Raw genomic sequence first — 21,921 nt, 5'->3', positions numbered from 1 at the left:
AGTTAATACATAATAGATAATTATTAATAATCTAAAGAATATAATTTTTTCTTTACATGTATTAGAAATTATCTGAGTTGATAGTCTTATTTTATATTTAAGAGAGTTACAAGTCGCAAGTTTTACCGCATCCATTCGTAATAATAAGGAAGGTCTTCTATGAATAAAGAAAAAATTTATACCAATCGAAATAAATTTCATTTAATATGTATGTACTTGTGTACGCTATCTTAATATATATAAATTACGTGTCACGTTGTTTGTCCGCTATGGACTCCTAAACTACCGAACCGATACCCGCAATATTATTTTATTGCAAAATATTTGTTTATTATTTGATAGTCACAATTCTAACATATGGCGCTGTGTTGAAAGTACCAACGTTTCACATAAGCTACAATTTAATGGCATAACCACCAAAAAAGCATGGTGGTCCCCATGACTGGTGTTCTCCTACCGTTTCCCTTGAATAGTTTGCTACTATGTAATATAACAAAAACCTTAGCCACAGCAACGCTTGGCCGGTCTGCTAGTAATAGTATATTTTTTAATCAAACTATAAAGAGATATAATATAATAACTTATCAATCGCTTGTATTATACTCCTAACTTTGTAAGTATCCCGACACGTAAGTTGGCAAGTATTTGTGCTAAAGCCGTATCACAAATGAGACGTTTTTATAGAACAGGGGGCAAATGTGCAGGAGGCTCATTTAATGTTAATTGATATGGCGATGGACTCTAACAATGAAAAATGGGTCGCGAATTAGTTGCCGGCCTGTAAAAAGGGTTTTTCTATTTCTTTTATTTATTGAGGGACATAATATGACTATTGGAATTGATGTTAATGTGTGGCACAATTAAAATAAGACTCAACTCAAATAATTTCTAAATAAAAGTTTAGCAACATAATATAAAGCTTAAAGTAGCTTTTATAAAAACCTGGCTTAATGCAAATACGAACAAGAATTTAATTTATACAAAAATCTAGATCAATCTACATTCTAGTGGCATAAAGCTTGCAATTATTTTAATTTAACTTGATATTATGTCGCTGTGGGGAAGAATTTGTCTTGCATCTGTCAAGGATATATAGACTATGTTCGGTTTCTGTATATAATGGAGCGTTAAACTTGTTAACAGTTTATTGATAATATAAAATTAAACATTGTAAGTTCTCCGACAAAATTTCTTGCTGCTTCATCAGACCAGCTCAGTGATATCATCATACATGGATGTAACAAATGTTAGGCTAAACAAAAATTTTAAACTATAATATGTTTGAAAGTATATATATTATATTTATGCCGCAGCTAACAAAACAGCTGATGACCTTGATATGCCTGAGCATGTTTATAATCGGTCTATTCGGTTAGGAGCTACGTTGCCGCTGACAGATGCACATACACATAAAACTTACATATGTGGTATGTATGGAGGGTCATTAAAGGATACAGACGTGAGATGTAACCGAGTTTACGCTACTCATAAATGAATACATAAACTGTGATTAATTTTGATACAGAGATAGAAAAGGACATAAGAGTTTATTCTATTTAGCATATACGATATGGCTTATCAATTAGTTTTTTTTAAGTTTGATATTTAATAGTAATTTTATGCATATTCAAATGACCTGTAGAATTATGACAGTGAAAAAACTATTTGGTAACATTAAGATTTTTAATGAATCATTAAAGAATATATTAATTCTTAATTATCATATCATTAACATAGTATTTACAATGTTTATAATAATATAAATCAAGGCACTCTATTAGTGACAATTTTTTGTAACCGCAAAATCATTTTAGATGATTTGATCTAAACAATTTACAGCACCTATTCAAAGGCTTTTCTGATTCCTTCACAAATGGGATTATCAAATCCCCTTAGGGAACAAATTTCGAGTAGTAAGTGGAGCAGGACAGCCTAAGCTAGGGGCCTAGCAATTCTTTACTGGTTTCATGAAGTGAAAGCATAAAGTAAACTAATTAGAGGTATAACGAAAATCCACTGCTTTTATGTATTTTCATAAACTCACAAATTATTTTCTACATTTCGGTCCATTTTTACTATCTGTACCCTGCCACGCTTCGCAGTCGCACATTATTGAATGGTTGAGAAATGAGAAACAAAACAAAGAATAGATTTCATATAAGTTTCATTTTGCAATACTTGTAGAAAAAATAGATAAAAACAATCCTTGATGCGGATTATATACCATGCTGAAATTTCAGCTCGATCGGTGCTGAACTTATTGAGTTTTTGAAGCGTACCCAATCCAACATAACATTTTTAGACACAAAGATCTGTAAAAAAGACACAACATGTCTTTCTTCTAACTCCAAAACTTCATCAAACCGTCATTGTTCTTCCTCAAATCCTAATTTATTTGGCTTGCTGTAGAAAATGTCTTTATTCAACAACGAATATGTGTACTAGTTAGTAGTAAGTATCTAATTATGTTAAGTAAATGCCATGTAGGTCTGAGTCATTTGTGCCGTGAGAGAAATATTTATTGACTGACCTATATATTGAATGTCAGTCTCATTTACGTTCCTATATTGTAATTATTTACCTAATCATAGAATCGTCATAACCTATAATGTTGTCGAGACTGTGTTGCTAGATTTAAGTGGTACGCTCTTTTCTCTTCTTTAGTTTTACATTCTCACCCCCCGGGTCAATGTTTTAGTTAAAACAGTGAATTAAGATTGATTTATTTCGTATGTGAGAAAGTTCACTATTGTTGTTATGGAGAGGAAATCTATAAGAACTACCACCAAATCTCTTTTCACCACGATTGGTCAAAAAAAGACTTTGTATTTATAAATTTCGGTTATATAAAGGTTATCTGTAATTTATTTTGTTTATTTAGCAGTGTATACAACGGGGTTTTGTGTTTTTATATATGTAATAAATAGAAGTTGTCATCTAATATAAACATTTCGGTACCATTAAGGCTGATAATGCGTTCTATAAAGAACGAGAGGAAAACAGACCGGCAAGGCCTGATGTTAAGAGATACCGCGCATGGACACTCACAATGTCAGAAGGCTCGCAAGTGCGATGCCGGCCTTTTAAGAATTGGTAAGCTCTATTCTTAAAGAAACCTAAGTAGAATTAGGTCACACATATCTCGCTGGGCAGCTGGTTTCACAGTTGTGGGACGACATGATAGGGGTAGAATTTTACATTCTTCCTGGACGTTCGATGATGAAACTCAGCAGCGTCATCCGAAAACTCTGCATGGTAATTGCGGTAGAAGATGAAGAGAGATTCCTCCATCTCAACGCAACGGCAGGGAATCAAAGCCGCTCGGAAAGTGTTCGAAAACTCATCATCACATCTAGGTCCTGCCTCTTGTTTCGGTGTTTGACACGCCTGTAAAAAATCTAATAAAGAAACTTTAGTTTAGTTGACTTATCAACAATTAGTATACAATGTAGAATATATTAATATAGGTGGAATATATACTGTCGCCAGCCACAATTTTTTAATCTTACTGTTTATGGATCTTTAAAATTTTTATTCTTCCTTCAATTTCAAATTAATTAAACGGTATAATGTCTCTTGGACATGACATGGCTCTGCAAGGTCCGCGACCCTTGAGATGTATTTGATACAGGAATATTCTGCCTGAGAATTTCCTTCTAAATATTAGTCGTACGAAGTCTGACTGCAAACGTTAGTGCCTATTATTCTTTGTGGTAATTGTATAATAGAAATTCAATGCGGGATCGTAAAACATCTCATAAATCATATTATTATAGTTTGAATGCACTAATGTGAGGAATGGACAGGACAATGGCTAAATAGATTGTCAAGAGTGAAGGAAATCTGACAACTGTTTAATTTATAATCTACGTTTAAATATGTAGTTCATTTGGATTGATTGGTTCGGCGATGTGCTTTCCGATGTGATACAGCATACATACAACCAACTCCTAATTTTAACCCCTCTACGATCAACCCCAATTTTTTATTATTGTTAATACATAGTTATTTTTATTGAACTAAAAAAATGTTTCCTAGCAAATTTATACATGGCAAAACAACATTTGCCGGGTCAGCTAGTATATTTATATATATATATATATATATATATATAACAATGGTGCTACCTCCTAAGATTATCTGTTCTGTGGTCATTTCTCATATGCAAGTATGTGACCAACTTTCTGTGCCTGAAACACCGTCGACTTTTTTGGATCTAAAGCATGCCGGATTCCTTACGATATTGTCCATTGGTGAGATCGGAGATCAAACCTACGACCTTAGAGATGAGACTAACACGTTGAAACCACTAGGCCAACATTGCTCTGTACTGTGTTATATTTAGGCTTCAAATCATGTGCGTCCATAACTTCGACACTAAAAGTCATCCGTCTATTATTTTGTCAAAATTTCATCATTGCTACAGTAGATTTTATTAGATAGATTTTAAGCTAAACACATATTTGAACGGCCTCGTGAATCTCAGTATATTTTATTGTTACACAGAGTTATGCAACTCTCGGATCGAACGTAATATTAGTTAATTGAACGAAGTACTGGAAAGTGGGCCAAATTGATAATAATAATCTAATGGAATCAATAATTTGATAAATGGCGTGTTTGACACATTTGTTTTGAATATAAAAAAACAGTGGCGCTACAATCTTTGGTCTTGGATCTATCTGCTTCTTGAAAATTTTGTAAAGCAATTCTGTGATCAGCCTTTGCCTATGCAGCTGAGTTTCATCATCAGACGTCGAGGCAGAATACGAAATTCCACCCGTATCACCTCGACGTCCGTCGTTCCACAACTGAGTGTTTTAAGGCAGTTTTTGCCGCGCTGGAACCAGCTGCCGTAGTGCAGAAGTATTTACGAACCAATTCGACTGAGGGTTCTTTAAGAAAAGAGCGTATCAATTCTTAAAACTCCGGCAACGCACTCGCGAGCCCTCTGGCATTGAGAGTGTCCATTGGCGGCGGTATTACTTAATATCAGGTGAGCCTTCTGCTCGTTTGCCCTCTGTTCTATATTTAAAAAAATAAAAAATATAGAATTTTTGGTCTATGGCCGGTTTTCTTACGACGATTGCTACTGTCTCTATCTATCATAGCGTAAGTACAATTTAACAGAAGGAAAGGAAAGAGTGTTTTAATTAATAATGCAGTTATTTTTATAAGGGAAGTATGTACTATTAACATTACGGATTTTGATATTATAGACAATTTGTAAATATTTACTAATCAAATATTTTGTAAAAATATAAAGCGAGACCCTGTCTAGGCCTCAAGGAGGTCATAAATACCACGAACCTGGCGCCATGAATACACCGGTAGTACAATAAGTAGTAAAGTTGTTACTTTATTATGTATTTTGTCGCGTGCTTTGTTTTGTAGTGCTCTGTTTAGGTGTATTTAATATTCTATAATTTAAAAATTAAAATCTTTAATTAAGTGTAATCTTAAACATTCCTTTAATTGATTCTTAATTACAATCATTAACCATAAGGTATACTTGAGCATGGGCAAAGCTATGTGTCACAGTTAGTCTATTATCTATCTATATCTTGAAGTGAACGGTGCCCAAAAGCCGATTCGAGTGTCGACAGTCGACTGTCAGTTCACCGGCACCACAGTTTATACTATTGTCGATCAGTAGGCTAAATATTTAAGCAACATCTTGAAATGTTTGTATAGATCTCGTGGTGGTTGATAAAAAGTTCACAATCGCTGAAAACGTTAGGTATACCCCGGAGAACCAATCATTACAGCTGGAGTTACATTTAGAGGCCAAATAATGCTGATATGATAACAATAGTTTTTAAATTATAGTCACGGCTACAATGTGCACAATATTTAAGACTTTCAGGAAAAACTAAATGTTTTTACTTGTAGTAAATAGTTAACAGCGCTTATGTATAGATTACACTAGACTAGACATTTGTAAAACTTTAAATGAAGAGAAATCCATGGCTCTTTGTATCTTGAACATACATAACCTAGAACATACTATAAATTTCAATATTACGATAAAACATCTTGAAAAGTTGTGCATTAAACTACTATAGTTTAAAGTACGTGGACTGTGGCGGTACACCTTTTCTGTTTCACCGCTCCCTCTCCCCGCACCCCGCAACAACCGGCCCGCCAGTCCGCCGCGTTCCGCTGTAGGTAGTGTACGTGATTCGTTTTATATTTTTTACACCTCCGCACAAAACTGTTAATCCACTAATTGTGACCAAAATATCTGTGCTGTGCTTTTGTGTTTGAGTCCATAAACTCGGTAAGTTATTATGTTATCTAACAGTACTCTATTGCCTAGAAATTCGCAGAAAAAAACCTGTCTCGTATCATTGGTTATGGTTGGCTTGTAAATAGTAGGTTGATTCTATCTTTACTTTCTACGTTCACGAAATAGGAAAATGTCAAAAGATTGTGCTTAGTAGCAAATATTTAGATGTTGAGATAACTGTTTTTAAACAAAAGCAAAGCAACGTAAAACCGTCATAAAACTAAGTTCGTTCGTAAAATCACGTGTTAAAATTTGAATTTCGAACATTGTACTTTGATAAACTTTCGAAATTTTTACATTTAGATTTTGGTATTCATTATTTATAGTTCCATAATAGTGATCGTACGATTAACATAGCTTAGTTTTCATTACAACTGTGGCTCCCTATTAATATAGGTTGTAATTATAAATACCTAAAACGACGGGGCCTCGTACTAGGATTGATTGACAAGTTTTAAAATGTATAGCAATATACGACATCGACAGGCAGGTAAATATCTTATTTAACATAGGTAATTGTCTGTTGAATTGCTACCTGCAAAACTCCCACAAGCCTTGTAATTAGGTGTAAAATATGACAATGAACATAATTACTTTATACCTAAGTACAGCTAGGGTACCTACATTTATGGATGTCATCATGGCAGTTTGTAATACTTTTTAAAAATTATTTGAATTGAAACGTATCAAATTTCGAATATCATTCTATAATCTATGTCGGTGCAGTAACAGTTTGTTGCTATTATTTGGATTTTGGCCACATTGCTCCAGGGAGGTTTTAACGTCATTGTAACTTTAGGACATTGTAATTTTGCTTGCTACGAAATATTTGAATAAATGTGATCGTATAACGAGTGTTGATTCCCACAATTGCAAAATCTGTTAAGAATTATGGTTTTTGTCACGTACTACGCTTTGTAATTACAGGTAGGGAATGCAATCCCGACTCGAGATTGTAAATTCGAGATCCCGCGGGATTAGAAATATCAATCCAGCGGGATCCCGAGATTTTCGGGATCTCGTCCAGTTTAAAAAATGTGAATTTCACATGACTGAATACGATGAAAACTGCTTCTTTGTGATAATGACGTTAATTAAAACAAAATATTATTTGAAAGAAAACTAAGGCTAACTTAATAATTAACAGTTTTACTAACATAAACATAATCAAAACAAAAGTAGATATAGTTTAAGGAGATTAAAAAGTAGTTAATTTTGAAAGTTACTTTAAAAAAAAAAGTGTATCAAGAATGCCTTCTGATAACCGGGATCTAATGTTCGTTGCGATGTACCCAGCTGCTGAGAATGATCTCTCCAACTCATCACTGGTTGGCTACAGCGTGAATAAGCAATTTTATTATGTAAACTGCAAAAATCGCCCCCTTGTTCCTCTACACTCAAATAAATCCATTTCTTTTTTTATTACTGACTCTAATTTGTCTAAGCTTGTGGATACACGTGTAAAAGGACTTTTAGACGCTCGGAGAGTTTCTCCTAATTGAAGTGATGTATTAGTTAGTGTAGCAGTAGCACTTATACATATTCCTACTACTACTCTCTATTAATCTCTATTTCGATATTTGCTTGGCAATTGGAAAGTCTCGTTGCCTTTCCATTGCTCCAAATCATCTTGAAAATTATTTGGATTTATCATCGAAGAGACCAACTTTTCTGAGAGAGTAGTTTTTAGGTCTTCTAGCTTTCGAATCATGAAACGCAACGTATGTTCTGCACTAACTAAATCAGTATCTCCCAATCCCGTCAATCTCGAACGGGATCTCGTCATATTGTGCTTCGGGATTGATCCCGAAAAATTACACGGGATCTCGCGAGATCAGAATCCCGCGGGATCGGGATTGCATTCCCTAATTACAGGTAGTGCCTACAAATTCAGTAGTCGTATATTTAAATATGTATTACTAAAATCGAAACAGACAGAAGACAGATCAATGATTTTGATCTTTCATGTAAATTTTCTGCCATCCTTTTATGTATAAGTTTATTGTCTACTAGCTGGCCTGGCGAACATAGTTAGTACTGCCTAACAGTCGATTCTTTATTTTTTTAAATAATTATTCTGATATTAGGGACACCGGTGTAGCTAGTAAGATAAAAAAAAGAAAGTTGATAAGACAACAAAAACATTGTTAAAAAATAAAAATTTACCTTCCCGGAACCCCTCCACTAACACTTGAACTTTATGATATGGTATTAAAGTTCAAATTGACTTTTAAGTATTATTACGAATATTATGTATGGGATTATAGAAAAGTGTTGTTTTTAGACTTTTTCACTCCATTTTTTTTATTTTTCTCTCCGTAAGAACCATCCTCGTACTTCAAGGAATAGTATAAAAAAAGAATTGGCCAAATTGGTCCAGGCGTTGTTGAGTTATGCGCTTACCAACACATTTTGCGATTTATTTTTACATTATAGATATGTAAGAAAAGGTATTTTGGCCAAAATATCGGTAGTGTTATAAATCACTTTTAGTCCAGTTTATTTATGAATAGCTATTACAGAAGAACGGGCATTTTATTACAAACGTTTCAAACATGTTAATTTGTCTGGAATAATATTGGTCATTGTACTTCACAGGTACAGCATCATTGCACGTGCATTATTTGCAAACAATGGATGATGTTCGCTATTTGTTTTATAATTATAAACATTTACCTGCTGTAATACACACTCTAATACATAACCATTTTCGCTGAGTTTATTGAAAGTATTTCTATTTACATAAGTCGTTGAATGACTGCTGCTTACATTTGTAAATTATTTAGAAAGTAGCGAATTTTTAAATTTTTATGCCAACAAAACGTACCATAAAAAACATACTTAATACGTAAATTCTTCGAATGCCATTGGATTTGTTGTGAATTCTTCAAAAAACTAAAACTAAATATAATAGTCATGTATTTCGATATGCGCGATGTTTTTGGTTGGACTAATGATGAAAAAATAATTTATATAAACGCCAATTTCGTGAACTGTATTCATTTAAATGATATGTAAAATAATAATAACATTAGAGGACTCTTGTGCTCGACTTAGGGTAAGATTCAGAAACTTAGCGCTAACTTGCCTACGTCAACAATTTATTGGATTTTGACATACAGAAGTTCGCGCTAAATAGTGTTTCTGAATCTAAATCCTAGAGTCAACTTAGATCAATCTTAGATCGAACTGTCTGTTCTATTTTGTTGTTATAATTCACCACAGATTATGCGTAGATTGTAATTTATGACAGAACAGGCCTTGGCTCTTAACTCAATGCCAACCTTTTGTGTAACTAATTGTAGTCTATTTAATATTCAATCAAATTCAGTTTTATTAAAGGCAATAAAAATTTAAAACAACACAAAAATTAGTTTTTTTTATTATGAATATTAATTAAGCGTTAATTAAATAGCTGTTACATTTAGTTTTAAGTTGATGAGTTTTAGTTAACATAATATGAGGAATCAAAAACATACCTAGTGTAATATAACTTAATGTATTTTATATGATGTAGGGAACTAAATTGATAACATTGAAATATGCTCAGCGATTTTATAATTTTTGTATCTTTGTTTTATACAACCAGTAATATAAACCTTTAGACAGATATACCGTGCCTACCAGTGACATATTTTCCAAAAGCGGTTAATATATTTACTACGAACTCATAAACCGCTTTAATTGCGATTTATATGAAACAAAAATAACATTTAAGGAATATAAAAGCGAATTTATTACTTCGGTAATTAGGTTTATTCGGTCAACAAAAGGCTACATTCATATGATAAAAAAGTTTATGTATAGTACTCGTGTAAAGTAAATTAATTAATTAATAATAAAAAAATAAATTTGCCGAATTATTGTTTAACAAAGGCTTTGCAATCGAGTATGCTACGTATTTTAATTGTTAAAAAACTAATAGAAATCTTATATTCGTGTCAAGAAATAGTTTTTATATTTTTACGAAATTCCAGTCTCATATCGCCTTGACATGAAGATATTTCACAACATCTTGCAAAAAATGTAGGGTTTTATAGATTTACGAAATACTATGTTAAAAATGCGGCACCCTGCTGCTTATAAGAGTCAGAGGTGGATTTGTGTCTTAATAACATGTCCAGGTGGGCCATTCAATGTGTTATGCTTTGATTCTTCGAGATACAAAATTTTCTCATTATAAATACATATAAATTGCATTTATTAGTAAAACATATATACATTTAATAATATTGATTAAGAGAATAGATAGGTAGGTAGGTAGACTAAAAAACGTTGGTCACATATCATAGCTGTAGCACGCAAAGGATGGATATGTCGAATAATAGATAATAAACGGCATAAGCTGAAGGCCTATACTCAAGAGGAGAGAGGAGGGATTCCAACCCTACTTTAGTCCAGTCCACTAAGTCGTAACCAAACACTAAACATACTAACTAACATAGTCGACCCTTTTTTTTTTTTTTTTTTTTATGGCTCTGGCACGGTTTGTGCATTAGCCAGCGTCAAGTATGAGATTTTTATCATTCGTACTTTTTGCCTTAGAAATTCGATCATGTCCTCCATGTACGGTTTAGGCACTCGCCCGGTACCGCACAACCCTCCCAAAGGCCGAGAACAAATTTAAATTAAATTAAAACTTGCCCTCGAACCGGGAATCGAACCCGGTACCCCTCACCTAGCTGCCACTTAATAAGACCGCTAGGCTATGAGGCCCCCAATAGTCGACCTTTCTTATCATTCTAAATTTAAACTGCTACGACTGATTTATGGAAATACAGGGCATGATAATCTGTGGTGAATATTCTTGACTAAATTACTTACGTAATCGTCAACTTATAGAGTTACCTAAAAAACCTGGCCACTAATAAATCCGAAATGAAAAAACAAAGAGCTCATGTTAAATAAGCATACTGCGCAACAATTAAGTTTTTTAAAGGGTTTTCTACGTGCTATGACCTTGCTTCGTTCTTGAGACTTGAAAGTTATTCGATAAATTATATTGAATATTGTTGAGAAGGTAACATTTCGTATGTAATTCATCAAGTTGCGTCATCGTTATCTTCCTTATTATGAGGTAAACTATGTACGTAATAAGTAAGAAAAACAAACATCTATGGTGGTTTGACAAATTATATTAATACGATCTTAAACAAGCAAAATACAAATATATATACCAACATTCTAAATAATATTACAAGGTGTGTCATTACAATTTCCATAATAATAAATGAACAACAATAATAATATTATAAGAATCCATAACACACTAATATAAAGTATTTACAATATTGATAATAACAATAATTAAAAACGAATAAATAGATAACTAACAAAATACTATTAACAAACAAAACAAGATATGACTAAGATAAGCATATGGGCGCTGCGACGTGTATATGTAGTCGAGTCGAGTACGTCCAAAAGTAATAAAAAATCATTATCATTTTACCTTTCTCATTAAAATTAATAATTTCCGCAATTTTTACAATCTTCGGATACCACGTCATCTACTATGCTATCTATGGTTTTAATAGATAAGCTACAATAATAATATACATAATGGGTTCGGTTCAATAGCCAAAACGCACATGGCATGGTTATATGTCACCTTGTAGAATGCCTGTCGAACTCCGAGGGCCCATCTTAAGGGCGTGTGAAGGGCTGAGGTGTTTTGTTTTGGTGTTTCGCTACCCATCTGAATAGCAGAAGGCCTTGAGTGTAGACTGTAGACCCAGCCCCACAGGCCCCGCATCAAGCTCCGACATCTATGGCGCGGGCCTGCGTGAAAAAAAAATGGCGTAATGTCTGGTTATATTCGATTATTCTCTGCAAATCAATAATTGTTTTTTGTTCATAGGAACCAAAGGCTGAGAATGCCTTAAAATTATTAAAACAGGCGAAGTGTATATCCCGTTACTGTACATGAATACAACCAACCTACATTAAGTAATAAATATTAAAGGTGAAAATGATTAAAATAAAAATCATGTAAATTTCAAAGAAGCACGTGGTGTGACCCGAAATACATTGTTTATGAGTTTGTTTATCCGTATATACCTCGAAATTAACTTGTCAGATCAATGGATTGCAATGCATTTTTTGATTTATAAGCGTATGATTAAAAGGGATAAAATTAAAATATCAGTAATGCCTGTTTGCGGATCGCAACAACGGTTAAGGAAAAAAGTGATGTTACATGACTTCTGTTGACTACCAATTACCGATGGCCCCGTTAAAATACCGTCAATAAGTCGTAACTCTGTCACATATTTCTCGAGCCCTTTGGCCTGACATTTTCTTTGAAACCCGGGTGTTACAAAAAACAATGTAAATATATGTAAATTGTGGCATTTTGGTGAAAGTTCGATATATCACGATGTATTCCAGAGTTTCAAGACTCTTTGATTATGCTAAAATCTTTAGCTTTCAAAAGACAGGCGGTAAAATTCAGTATAAATTATGTATAATAATAGTAGTTTACAACTAAAAACGCTAAATTAACTAAAACCAAACAGCCTATTCAATGGCTACTGACCTACAATTACCACTAATAAACCAAACATAATTTATAGCTTGTACGAGAAAGCTAAATGGTAGAATAAATTCTGCTATCTCCCTGATAACAATACTCTGAAAATATAGTAATACAAATTAGATACAGAGTTCTAGATTAGAATATTTATGACAGAGAAAGCTTTTGAAACTGACTGATATAGATTAATTTCAATTAGATCGGCTAATAGCTCTACGATAGTGTTTAGGTCAGCTATTTAGTTTGAATATATAATTGAATAACATTCCTGGATAGGGAAATTTGTTTTAAATGAATATGTATTCCTATCCATCGGATACAGTACATGAGGTTCTCAAACAAGATTTCAAGTTAAAATTCGAGAAACGCATAGACTGCCTCTTCAAGCGAGGAGATTTAACAAAATAATTGAATACGATTCGTACGAACAGTTTAAAATAAAATAAATAATAGTTTAAAAAAACTAAAAATCACGCTTTTAAAGCACATCAAACTAAAAAGTGAAAAATAATTCCTAATTTAGGCTGAAAATGGTAAAGAATAAAAAATACTGGTATTATTGTGAAAAAGCGTGGGGCACTCGATAGACGAGAAATATGGCACAGAGCGCCATATAATTTTAAACTATTATTTATTTTTTAATTTTTAGGTTAATTTTTTTTCGGATTATTGCATTGTCATCGATCTTTGAGAGGTGCGCAATTAGTTTGAATTAAATCTGTCCGTTAAAAGTGGGTCAAAATCGAGTCCGAAGGAGTCGGTTACATACATACATACATATAGGTGAAGCTAATATAAAGCGTGTAAAAACTTAATTTTATGTTAGCAGTACAGCAGTATGACATGCACTCTAATGAAAACAACCCTCAATACCCAATTATTGCAATTTTTTCTCACATTCCAAAAATATAATAAAAACTAAGCAATGTTTCTCACAATACTGTGAAGTTTTCAAACAATGCACTTGCGCAATACGACATTGCATTGTTGCATTATACAACAGTTTATTCTATAACGTATCTCTATGATATTAAGGGTTATTTTTGTATGTTGCCTTTGTATGTAACTTTCGTCTTCATCAATTACAGCATGTGGCAGAAACATCAAGAAACTATGTCAGTCGATTGACATTAATGATGATTTCAATGAGGAATCATTAGATTCTTTTTAATTGCTACTTTCATTGCTTTTATGTAATAGACTGACTGGTTGGTAGAATGTCTGGTTAAACGATAAAAATGTTCCTTTAAAATTTACGCGGTTAAAAGAATCCTTTTATATAATAAAGTAATTGCATATTTACGGAACGAGGTTCGCAAGAGGGACTTAATAAATTCCTAATAGTTTTTATTACCTCTTTTAGCATATTGTCTTGAAACTTGTGGAAGTAAACGCTATATTTGTGTTAATAATCTAAGCCTACACGGTTTCAAGATTTGTTAACACTAAGTTCATGTAAAGGTCGTCGAAAGGTGTCATTCGCCCACAATGGCCAGTGTATGCGGAACAAATACGCCCACCCTTTCCGCTTTTTTCGATAAACCCAGGACATCCAGGTATTCTTATCAATTTGCTTTGACCTGTGGCTTTCTTTGCTTTATGAATACATCCATGAAAGCTCCAAGAAATTACTGAACTTAAGAAATGACGAATGCACACCAAGCTGTATGTTTTATTAACATGATCTGAAGAAAGTTTTTTGGCGTGTTCTTAATTATAAATGTTATTACTGAAATTATTTAATATTCTTATTTACATCATAACGAGGTACAGTTGGAGAAAAAAATCAATTATTAAGATCATAGTATTAGTTACAGTGAAACACAAAATATATGTCGAATCATCTGTTTACATACGAATGCAATTTTCATGTTTCATACCTGATTCAAAGTAACATCATGAAAACTAAATCCATAACATGGTTAAAAAACATGTTTAAAATTTATATAGCTTTATAAAAATTCCATAAATTGAAGTCAACGGCGATAAGACGACAGGCGATCGTAAAATAAATTCTAAACATCGATAAATATGGATAAACCACATCGATTAGAATTTCATTAATTTGTAGGGAAAGAAACCCTACAAAGAAATTTACACGAAACTACAGAAAATAATTCACGTTTGTCAGGCTGATTTTGTATTTGCAAAAAACTTATTAAAACATAAGATCTGTTGGATATACGTATCTTCGACTAAGATTGCAAATTTCAATCTATTTATATAAGATCATTAACTATATGATGCTTTTGCCCTTGACTTTTTCTTAGACACTATATCAGATTTATAGTTCAAATTAGTATCCGTCACTTTAAAATTTGCGTAGTTAAGCGTTTTTGGCTTTACTTTTAAATGTGTCAAGTTCTGTGATAGAACTGACAGCATTCCCTTTAATGCATTACAAAGGGACGGGGCAATATATCTGTATTTTTCATGAAAATATTAACTTAGGCTTAGCCGTCATTGTTTGATGTTTAGAAGATTAAATGCTAATTACGCTCTACCTTGAATGGGGATTATAGTATATATGAGACTTCCACTTAACTATATGTTTTACATTCACACTTTTAACTATGAAATCTGTTTTTTTTCTTTCAGTGTAACTGCGTCAAGTTTCTGACGGAGACCAATTCTTTTTTTTAGAAGCTGTTTCTAAGTTAAAGCAGTCAATAGTATGTAATTATCTGATTGTTTTTTATGTAAAATTAAAGCAGTGGCTCCAGGAAGAGGCTTACAACTCTCAAATCTTGCGTTAAAGTCCCAATAGATTTCATTATATGTGCGCAATTAACACCAGCTTATACTATGAAAGAAAACATCGTAAGGAACTCGGTATGTCGTAGACCCAAAAATCTACATCTGTCAGGTATAGAAGGCTGATCGGCAACTTTTTTATACTATAATGGAACGGGCAATCTAAAGTCAAGATTCGTATATAGTTATAGCTCCACAGCCTTATTATTGATTATCATTTCAAATATATTTTAACAAGTTTACGCCCATGTTATCATATGGTTTCGCTTTAGGATTTATCAGTATTTAAGAAAGAAGCGTAAAAGTTACCCTAATCCCATCTCGCTTTTAATCTCCTAATCTGGATAGACTAGTTATCCTTAACATACAATTAAAACATCTCAAGTCCACCTGATGATGAACATTTCCGCCTTTGCTCGCCATTCCCATTTAATTACCGGTAAATATTTACCGGTAACCATTACCGGTATTCAGTTGTTTATATCCCAATGTTTCGGAGCCGTCTGGCGTTCGGCGTCAGCCAGGTGCTGCTATAATTAGCCCAAACATTCCTCTTCCATACGAGTTATTGCATCCTGTCGTTTTTAACTTTATATCCACGTGGGGACATTACCTTTTTAACTGACGCCTTTTCCGTTTAATATTTTGGTATAAATAAATTTCTCCCGTTGACTTACATAACAGTTTAGGAATACCTATACCTAATTTCGTATTACAAACTATATTTTAAGTCCATAATCAAATAAATTTTATCTAACCATATTGGTAACATGGACGAGAGCAGGCAAGAAACTCTGTCACTCATGACGTCACGTATATAATATTGGAGGTACTTTGGTTACTGCACGGGTGTTTTCAAACGAACACATAAACGTAATATCCTGTGCAGGCCTGAGTCTCTGAGGTGTCGTGGGGGCTGGCATCAACATAGTAATAAAATTCTCGTATACGAAATGTTTATGTCAGTATCTATATAAAACTTGCATCATATCTATAATCTTCGCCTTGTATAGAGAAATTTTAGGACTTCGACTTAAGGGCCTTCAAGAGAAGAGAGTACCATCACCTTAGAGGCTGGTAACGCACTTGCAAATCTCCTGGTGTCGCAAGTGTTCATGGGCGATGGTGTAAGAACTTAACTATAAGTGACCCACCTGCTTATCTCAAAAAAAACACAATAGTTACACATGCTTCAATAGTTTTAAATTACAACATTTTAATTCATAATGCTGCGGAGAACGTACGGGAATCAGCTTTCAAAATAACATTCGAGGCGGATATTGTAAAAGCAAACGGTGCCAGCATAAAATAAACATATTTTCTTATAGTTTATCTTCCATCATTATTTTCCTTCGCAAAGTTCAAGGTCAAGATGAGAATGACAAAGCGAATGACTAACAGAACGTCATGTACGTGATTTATTTCTCGGTTACCTTATGTGATTTAATTTTCTTATGTCCTTATATAAGGCATTCTAAGATGGTTAAGCCTATGCAACTTATATTTTCCTATGTGCAATCTAATTGTAAGCCAAGGATATTTGAAGGATAATGTACCTACTGACGTAATAAGAGTAATATTGTGTAATAGCCTATTAGTAAGATTGTTAAATTATGAATTGGAATCTTGTGAATTGTAATGATGTATTTGTTCTTTGTGTATGTATTTATAATGTAAGTCCGGTTAAATCGAAGGACCAATTTCAATAAGGTGACTCGATTTTTACGTAATCGACTAAGCCCAAGCTCAAAATAAACACATAAACGAAAATGATTTTACGTACTTTATTATCATTATTAATCGTAAATATTGATCACATACTTAAAAATTTCAAAGTATATGACCTTATCTGCCTGTAAATATTTCATAATCACCTGCATTTTAATCTATGATATAATGCACTCTAGAATTCCACGAAGGAATAAATTACTCAGATATTCTTGTCATAATTTTAATTGTATTGTTTACTAAGTGGGCGTGGATAAACGTGCATACTTGTGATCCAAGTGAGAGGTGATCACCAAGGTCGACTTATTCCACTTTTGTTATAAATCTACTCATTCTTATCATATAATTTACTGGCGACCCCGCCAATAAAGGTTGCCAATGGGTATGTAGAAAGACACAATAGAATCTATACCTATATTGCTTTGTTTTTTAGGAATTCATGTTTAAGTATTTTATTATTTCAGAGGCAACAATTCCATACACTAAACAAATGTATAGCAATGGGGATCATTGTAAACTTACTTTTATAAGTATACCTAATATAAAATCGTTTGACAACCATAACTAATAAAATATTTGATCATTATAATGTAGGTTGTCCTACATATTCAGTTAACCTTATATATATGGCCCCGGCACTCTAGTATTTATGAATTTATAAACGAGAAAAATAAGTTTGCCAATCAAAATTGCGAAATGTTTTTGCAGAACTTAAATTAAGCGAAGACAATTAATGTGAACTTCCTGGTTTGTAAATATAATTAAATGTAAGAATTATGTTCACATTCCACGTCGCAAGGTCATTAAGAAATTAATTTATATAATACTATTAACGTCACTGAAAATAAACCGAATAGTGAAATAAACCACTTGAAATCGTTTGCGATGATTCAGCGTATGAGAGTATGCATTGTTTAGGATATTTTTGTATACTGACACAGAAACGGAATTTTCTTTTTTGGACATAAAGTTTAATTTGGATGTAAATTTGTGTTGTGCATTCCGCATGAGTATTGAGAGGCATAATTTTTATACAAGGTTTTTAAAGGTATAGCACAAATAATCTATCGTAATATAGATATATCATGCCTTGCTTTTAGATGAATTTGCAGATTACCTTGTGATTTAAATATTTATTAGTTATTACATAGAAAAACTTTTTCGCTCAAACTCAAAAATACAAATATGTTAAACATTTTAATTACACATTATCGTTGGATTAATTACATTTCAAATGAATTTTATTCACGTGTTTTTCGTGTTAGTGGCATTTATTTGCAGACGCAAGCAAAAAAAATTTTAATCTATAAATTAACATTATTTTATTGAGTGAAATAACATTTATTTAAATGATGATTATTTTATTATATTCTTAGGTAGTAAGGATATTTCGCGCATTACTTGTCAGAAGTCATTTGTCATCTGTCATTTTTTATCAGACATTTAAAGTATGGTTTGGATGAGCGTTATGCTTAGTAAAATTATTATTGGACGCATTACATGTTACGCCAAAATAATGAATAATCTAGAATATCATAGAAATAATCTAAAGTTAATGTGAGAATTCTTAAACAATGTTGTACGGAAGGCACGGCTCATCGGTCTAATGACCATCCAGCCTAAAAGACCTGTGCTCTCCCATATAAAACCTCTGAAAGTTCGACAAGGCCGGTATTAATCGAGACTGTGCAGCTCTTACTTTCCTGGTGGTCCGCTTCCTATGAGATTACGTTAAACCATGGGAACTAAAAATAGATTAATATTTTCTAGGAATTTATAGTGATCGAGCGTGTTACGTCGTCATTAAACTATAAAAAATCGCAGTAAATGGACCTTATTATTTTTAAGAATGTTTTTTGACTAAAACTTTATGAATAATTATTTTTTGACCTGTGTAATTGCCACGTGACTTATATAACTTAGTAACTAATTTGAAAAGAAAAACAATTGTTTTTGTTATGATAATTAGCGTTGTTTGTGATGCACGTTATGGTGGGAACTGACCAAAGTTACGAGGTGTAATGTAGCATTTGCATCGAGCGTGTTATGCATCGAACATGTTACTCTGTGTTCTAAAATCGGCGTAACATGCTCGTCAAAACTCTGTGCTCCGCTTTCGCCGCCTGTGTTTACGAGATTGCCGACAGCGAGGACGTGTTGATATCTTTCGTTCTATTTAATTATTGTTTATTTATTTATTATTGTTTGTTTATTTAAAAACACAGGCGTATGAGCTGGTTTGTTATTGATTGCAATATTAAAAAACCAAATGATTACTGGACAGTATAAAAACTTTGTACGCATGTCTCGATTTTGAAGAACTGTTGAATTTAATTGGACCAAAAGTACTTAAAAAAGACACAATTTATAGAAAATCATAATCATGATCACTCGCGACGTGCGACACGTACTGACTGAACCGCGTTACAGTCAAGGGATTCGCCAAAAAACCGACAGCCGGGTGGAGCACTCAAAGCGAGCAACGAGCCGCTCGTTGGTTTTTTGGCGAGTAACGAGCGGCTCGTTGCTCGCTGGTTTCCCCGTAACACGACGTACTGACTGCACGAATGCTCGCTGTGTAACTTTTACATTACACCTCGTAACTTTGGTCAGTTCCCACCTTTACGTTTCCGTATAATATTATATATTTAATTACAATTTTCATTTTCAATTTCTCAACATGAAACTTTTTATTTGTTGTTTAACACGTTGACTATTCGCATAGTTGTCAATTTATTCATCCTAAATCTGTCTAAAGAATCATACTATAAAGGCAAAACTAGGATGGGAATAGTATAAAACAAGTAGCGCATGACACGAGGAGCTAAGACAAAGGCTTAGGGCTTTTTCATTTCGCGTTTTCAATCTAACTTCAGTCCTGACAAAGCCTTCTCAGAACAGCTGTTAGGCACGTACCTCTTAGGATTTATTTAAGCAAAATTCAGTTTTATTACTAGGCATTAGGGTCGATTTTAATTTGCAATGTATTAATGATAAGGTATTGTTTGAGTCAGCCTTTGAGACTGTCTCGAGTGCATTAAAACGTTGAGAGACATGTTTTGAAGTTTAAATTGTTTTTTTGTCGTTTGTTTATGAGTATGTCTTTTGTTCTGAAATGGAAATTAGTTCTGTTTAATTAGTAGCTAACACGGTGTAGGATTTTGAATGAAGTGCCTTTATTCGATGCCTAGAATATGTTGATGACTAAAATTAAAAACTATTTCTTAGTTTAGGCGTGAAAGCTTTAGGTATTTATTTTGATGCCTTGATATCACTATCACTATATTTAAAAAGTAAGAGCCGTAACGGGCATTTGGCAGATGTGAAACATTGAAATTAAATTAATTAGTTTGTGCATATTACGACAGGAACTTAATAATATATATACCATATTATTAACGTAAGTATATACTGATAAAAACAAATACAGTCGAAAGCTGTCATAACGACATCGAAGGGACTACTCATATTTGGTCGTAAAATCCGATAGTCGTAACAGCCGATGACGTTGTTATTAAGAAACAAATTAAGAAACAAGAAAACGTTTGCAGTAATAAATCGTGTACTGGTCCATTTATTATGTATTAAGTAGCGTCGTCGCCGAATATACTAATGAATATCGCATATGACTGAAAGTTATATCATTATATAACGCATTAGTAATAACTATATAGATGGAATAATGTGGAATAAATAAAGTTGGATTCCTGACGAAAAATATTGTTGATGACAACAAAACCCTTGCTTGCTCTTAAAAATTATGAACGAGATAGACTACACGTGCCTTATTACGACGTAAGAAATGATTAAGATTAAAGCTAAATTATTAACAATTTTTATTATCGTTTAAGTTCCCAGCAAACGTAGTGAGTAAGAGGCTTTCAATTCGGGACCGACACAAGGATATTTTGAAACGCAGTGTGCATAGAAATGCATTTGTGCTTTGCATCGTTAATGTCATTCTAAAGGTATTTTTATTACTCAAAGTCAAATTATTTATTACTATATATTTTATGCTTTTTTGTGCGAATATATCAATCTGATAATTTTTAGTGAGATTATTGAATTGTAGTGGCGTCTTTATTTCCCTGTTTTAGGGTGTATTTTGCAATAAATTTTAAGTAATGTATCAGTAATGCTTTGTATGAAATTTGTTCTAAGGTTAAAATTCAAAGTCGATACTTAGGGATTCTTCATCTAAATATACTAATCAGTTCAGTAGTATCCAGAATCGTTCAAGGTATTTCTTCTTAATCATAAAATAGCTTCATTCAGAAATGTGTTCGCATTTTTATGATTAGAACTAAAATATCAGTGATTCATATAAGTTTCAATAGTTTAAGATCTGTGGAACTGTCATTTGAAGGGATCATTTAGGTATGTAGAATGCGAAGTGCTATGAATATTAAGGGTAATGGTAATGCCCTTAAACAATTGGGCTCGGCGCATTTGTGAAGAGCTTTGTTCAACATGATTGCAAATTCTAATTGCGCATTTGTATCGGCAATGCACCCGTATACTTTACATCTATAATTGCTTCTTCTTGTATTTTAATAACACAGTAATTGATATTTTTAATTGCTACATAAGTGTTTTGAAATTTAAAAATTTGAAG

The 21,921-nt window shown here is 32.9% G+C and overlaps 1 protein-coding gene across 7 annotated transcripts in view; it reads left to right on the top strand.

Moving 5' to 3' along the window:
* The first annotated feature begins 6,137 nt into the window (after positions 1-6,137).
* The window catches only part of LOC125051879 (LIM domain only protein 7), a 112,197-nt gene continuing 96,413 nt past the window's right edge, over positions 6,138-21,921 (top strand). For 5 of the 7 annotated variants that reach the window (XM_047652494.1, XM_047652492.1, XM_047652491.1 and 2 more), the window contains exon 1: positions 6,139-6,280. The gene's annotated coding sequence lies outside the window, so the exon portion shown is untranslated. Of the gene's footprint in view, positions 6,281-21,921 lie in introns of all 7 variants that reach the window. The other 2 variants (XM_047652488.1, XM_047652485.1) reach the window with 1 other exon arrangement.

This window comes from Pieris napi, chromosome 8 (assembly GCF_905475465.1).
Source record: "Pieris napi chromosome 8, ilPieNapi1.2, whole genome shotgun sequence".
Classification (NCBI taxonomy): Eukaryota; Metazoa; Arthropoda; class Insecta; order Lepidoptera; family Pieridae; genus Pieris; species Pieris napi.
Note: the sequence above shows the minus strand (reverse complement) of the source record. Positions and strands in the feature narration are given on the sequence as shown.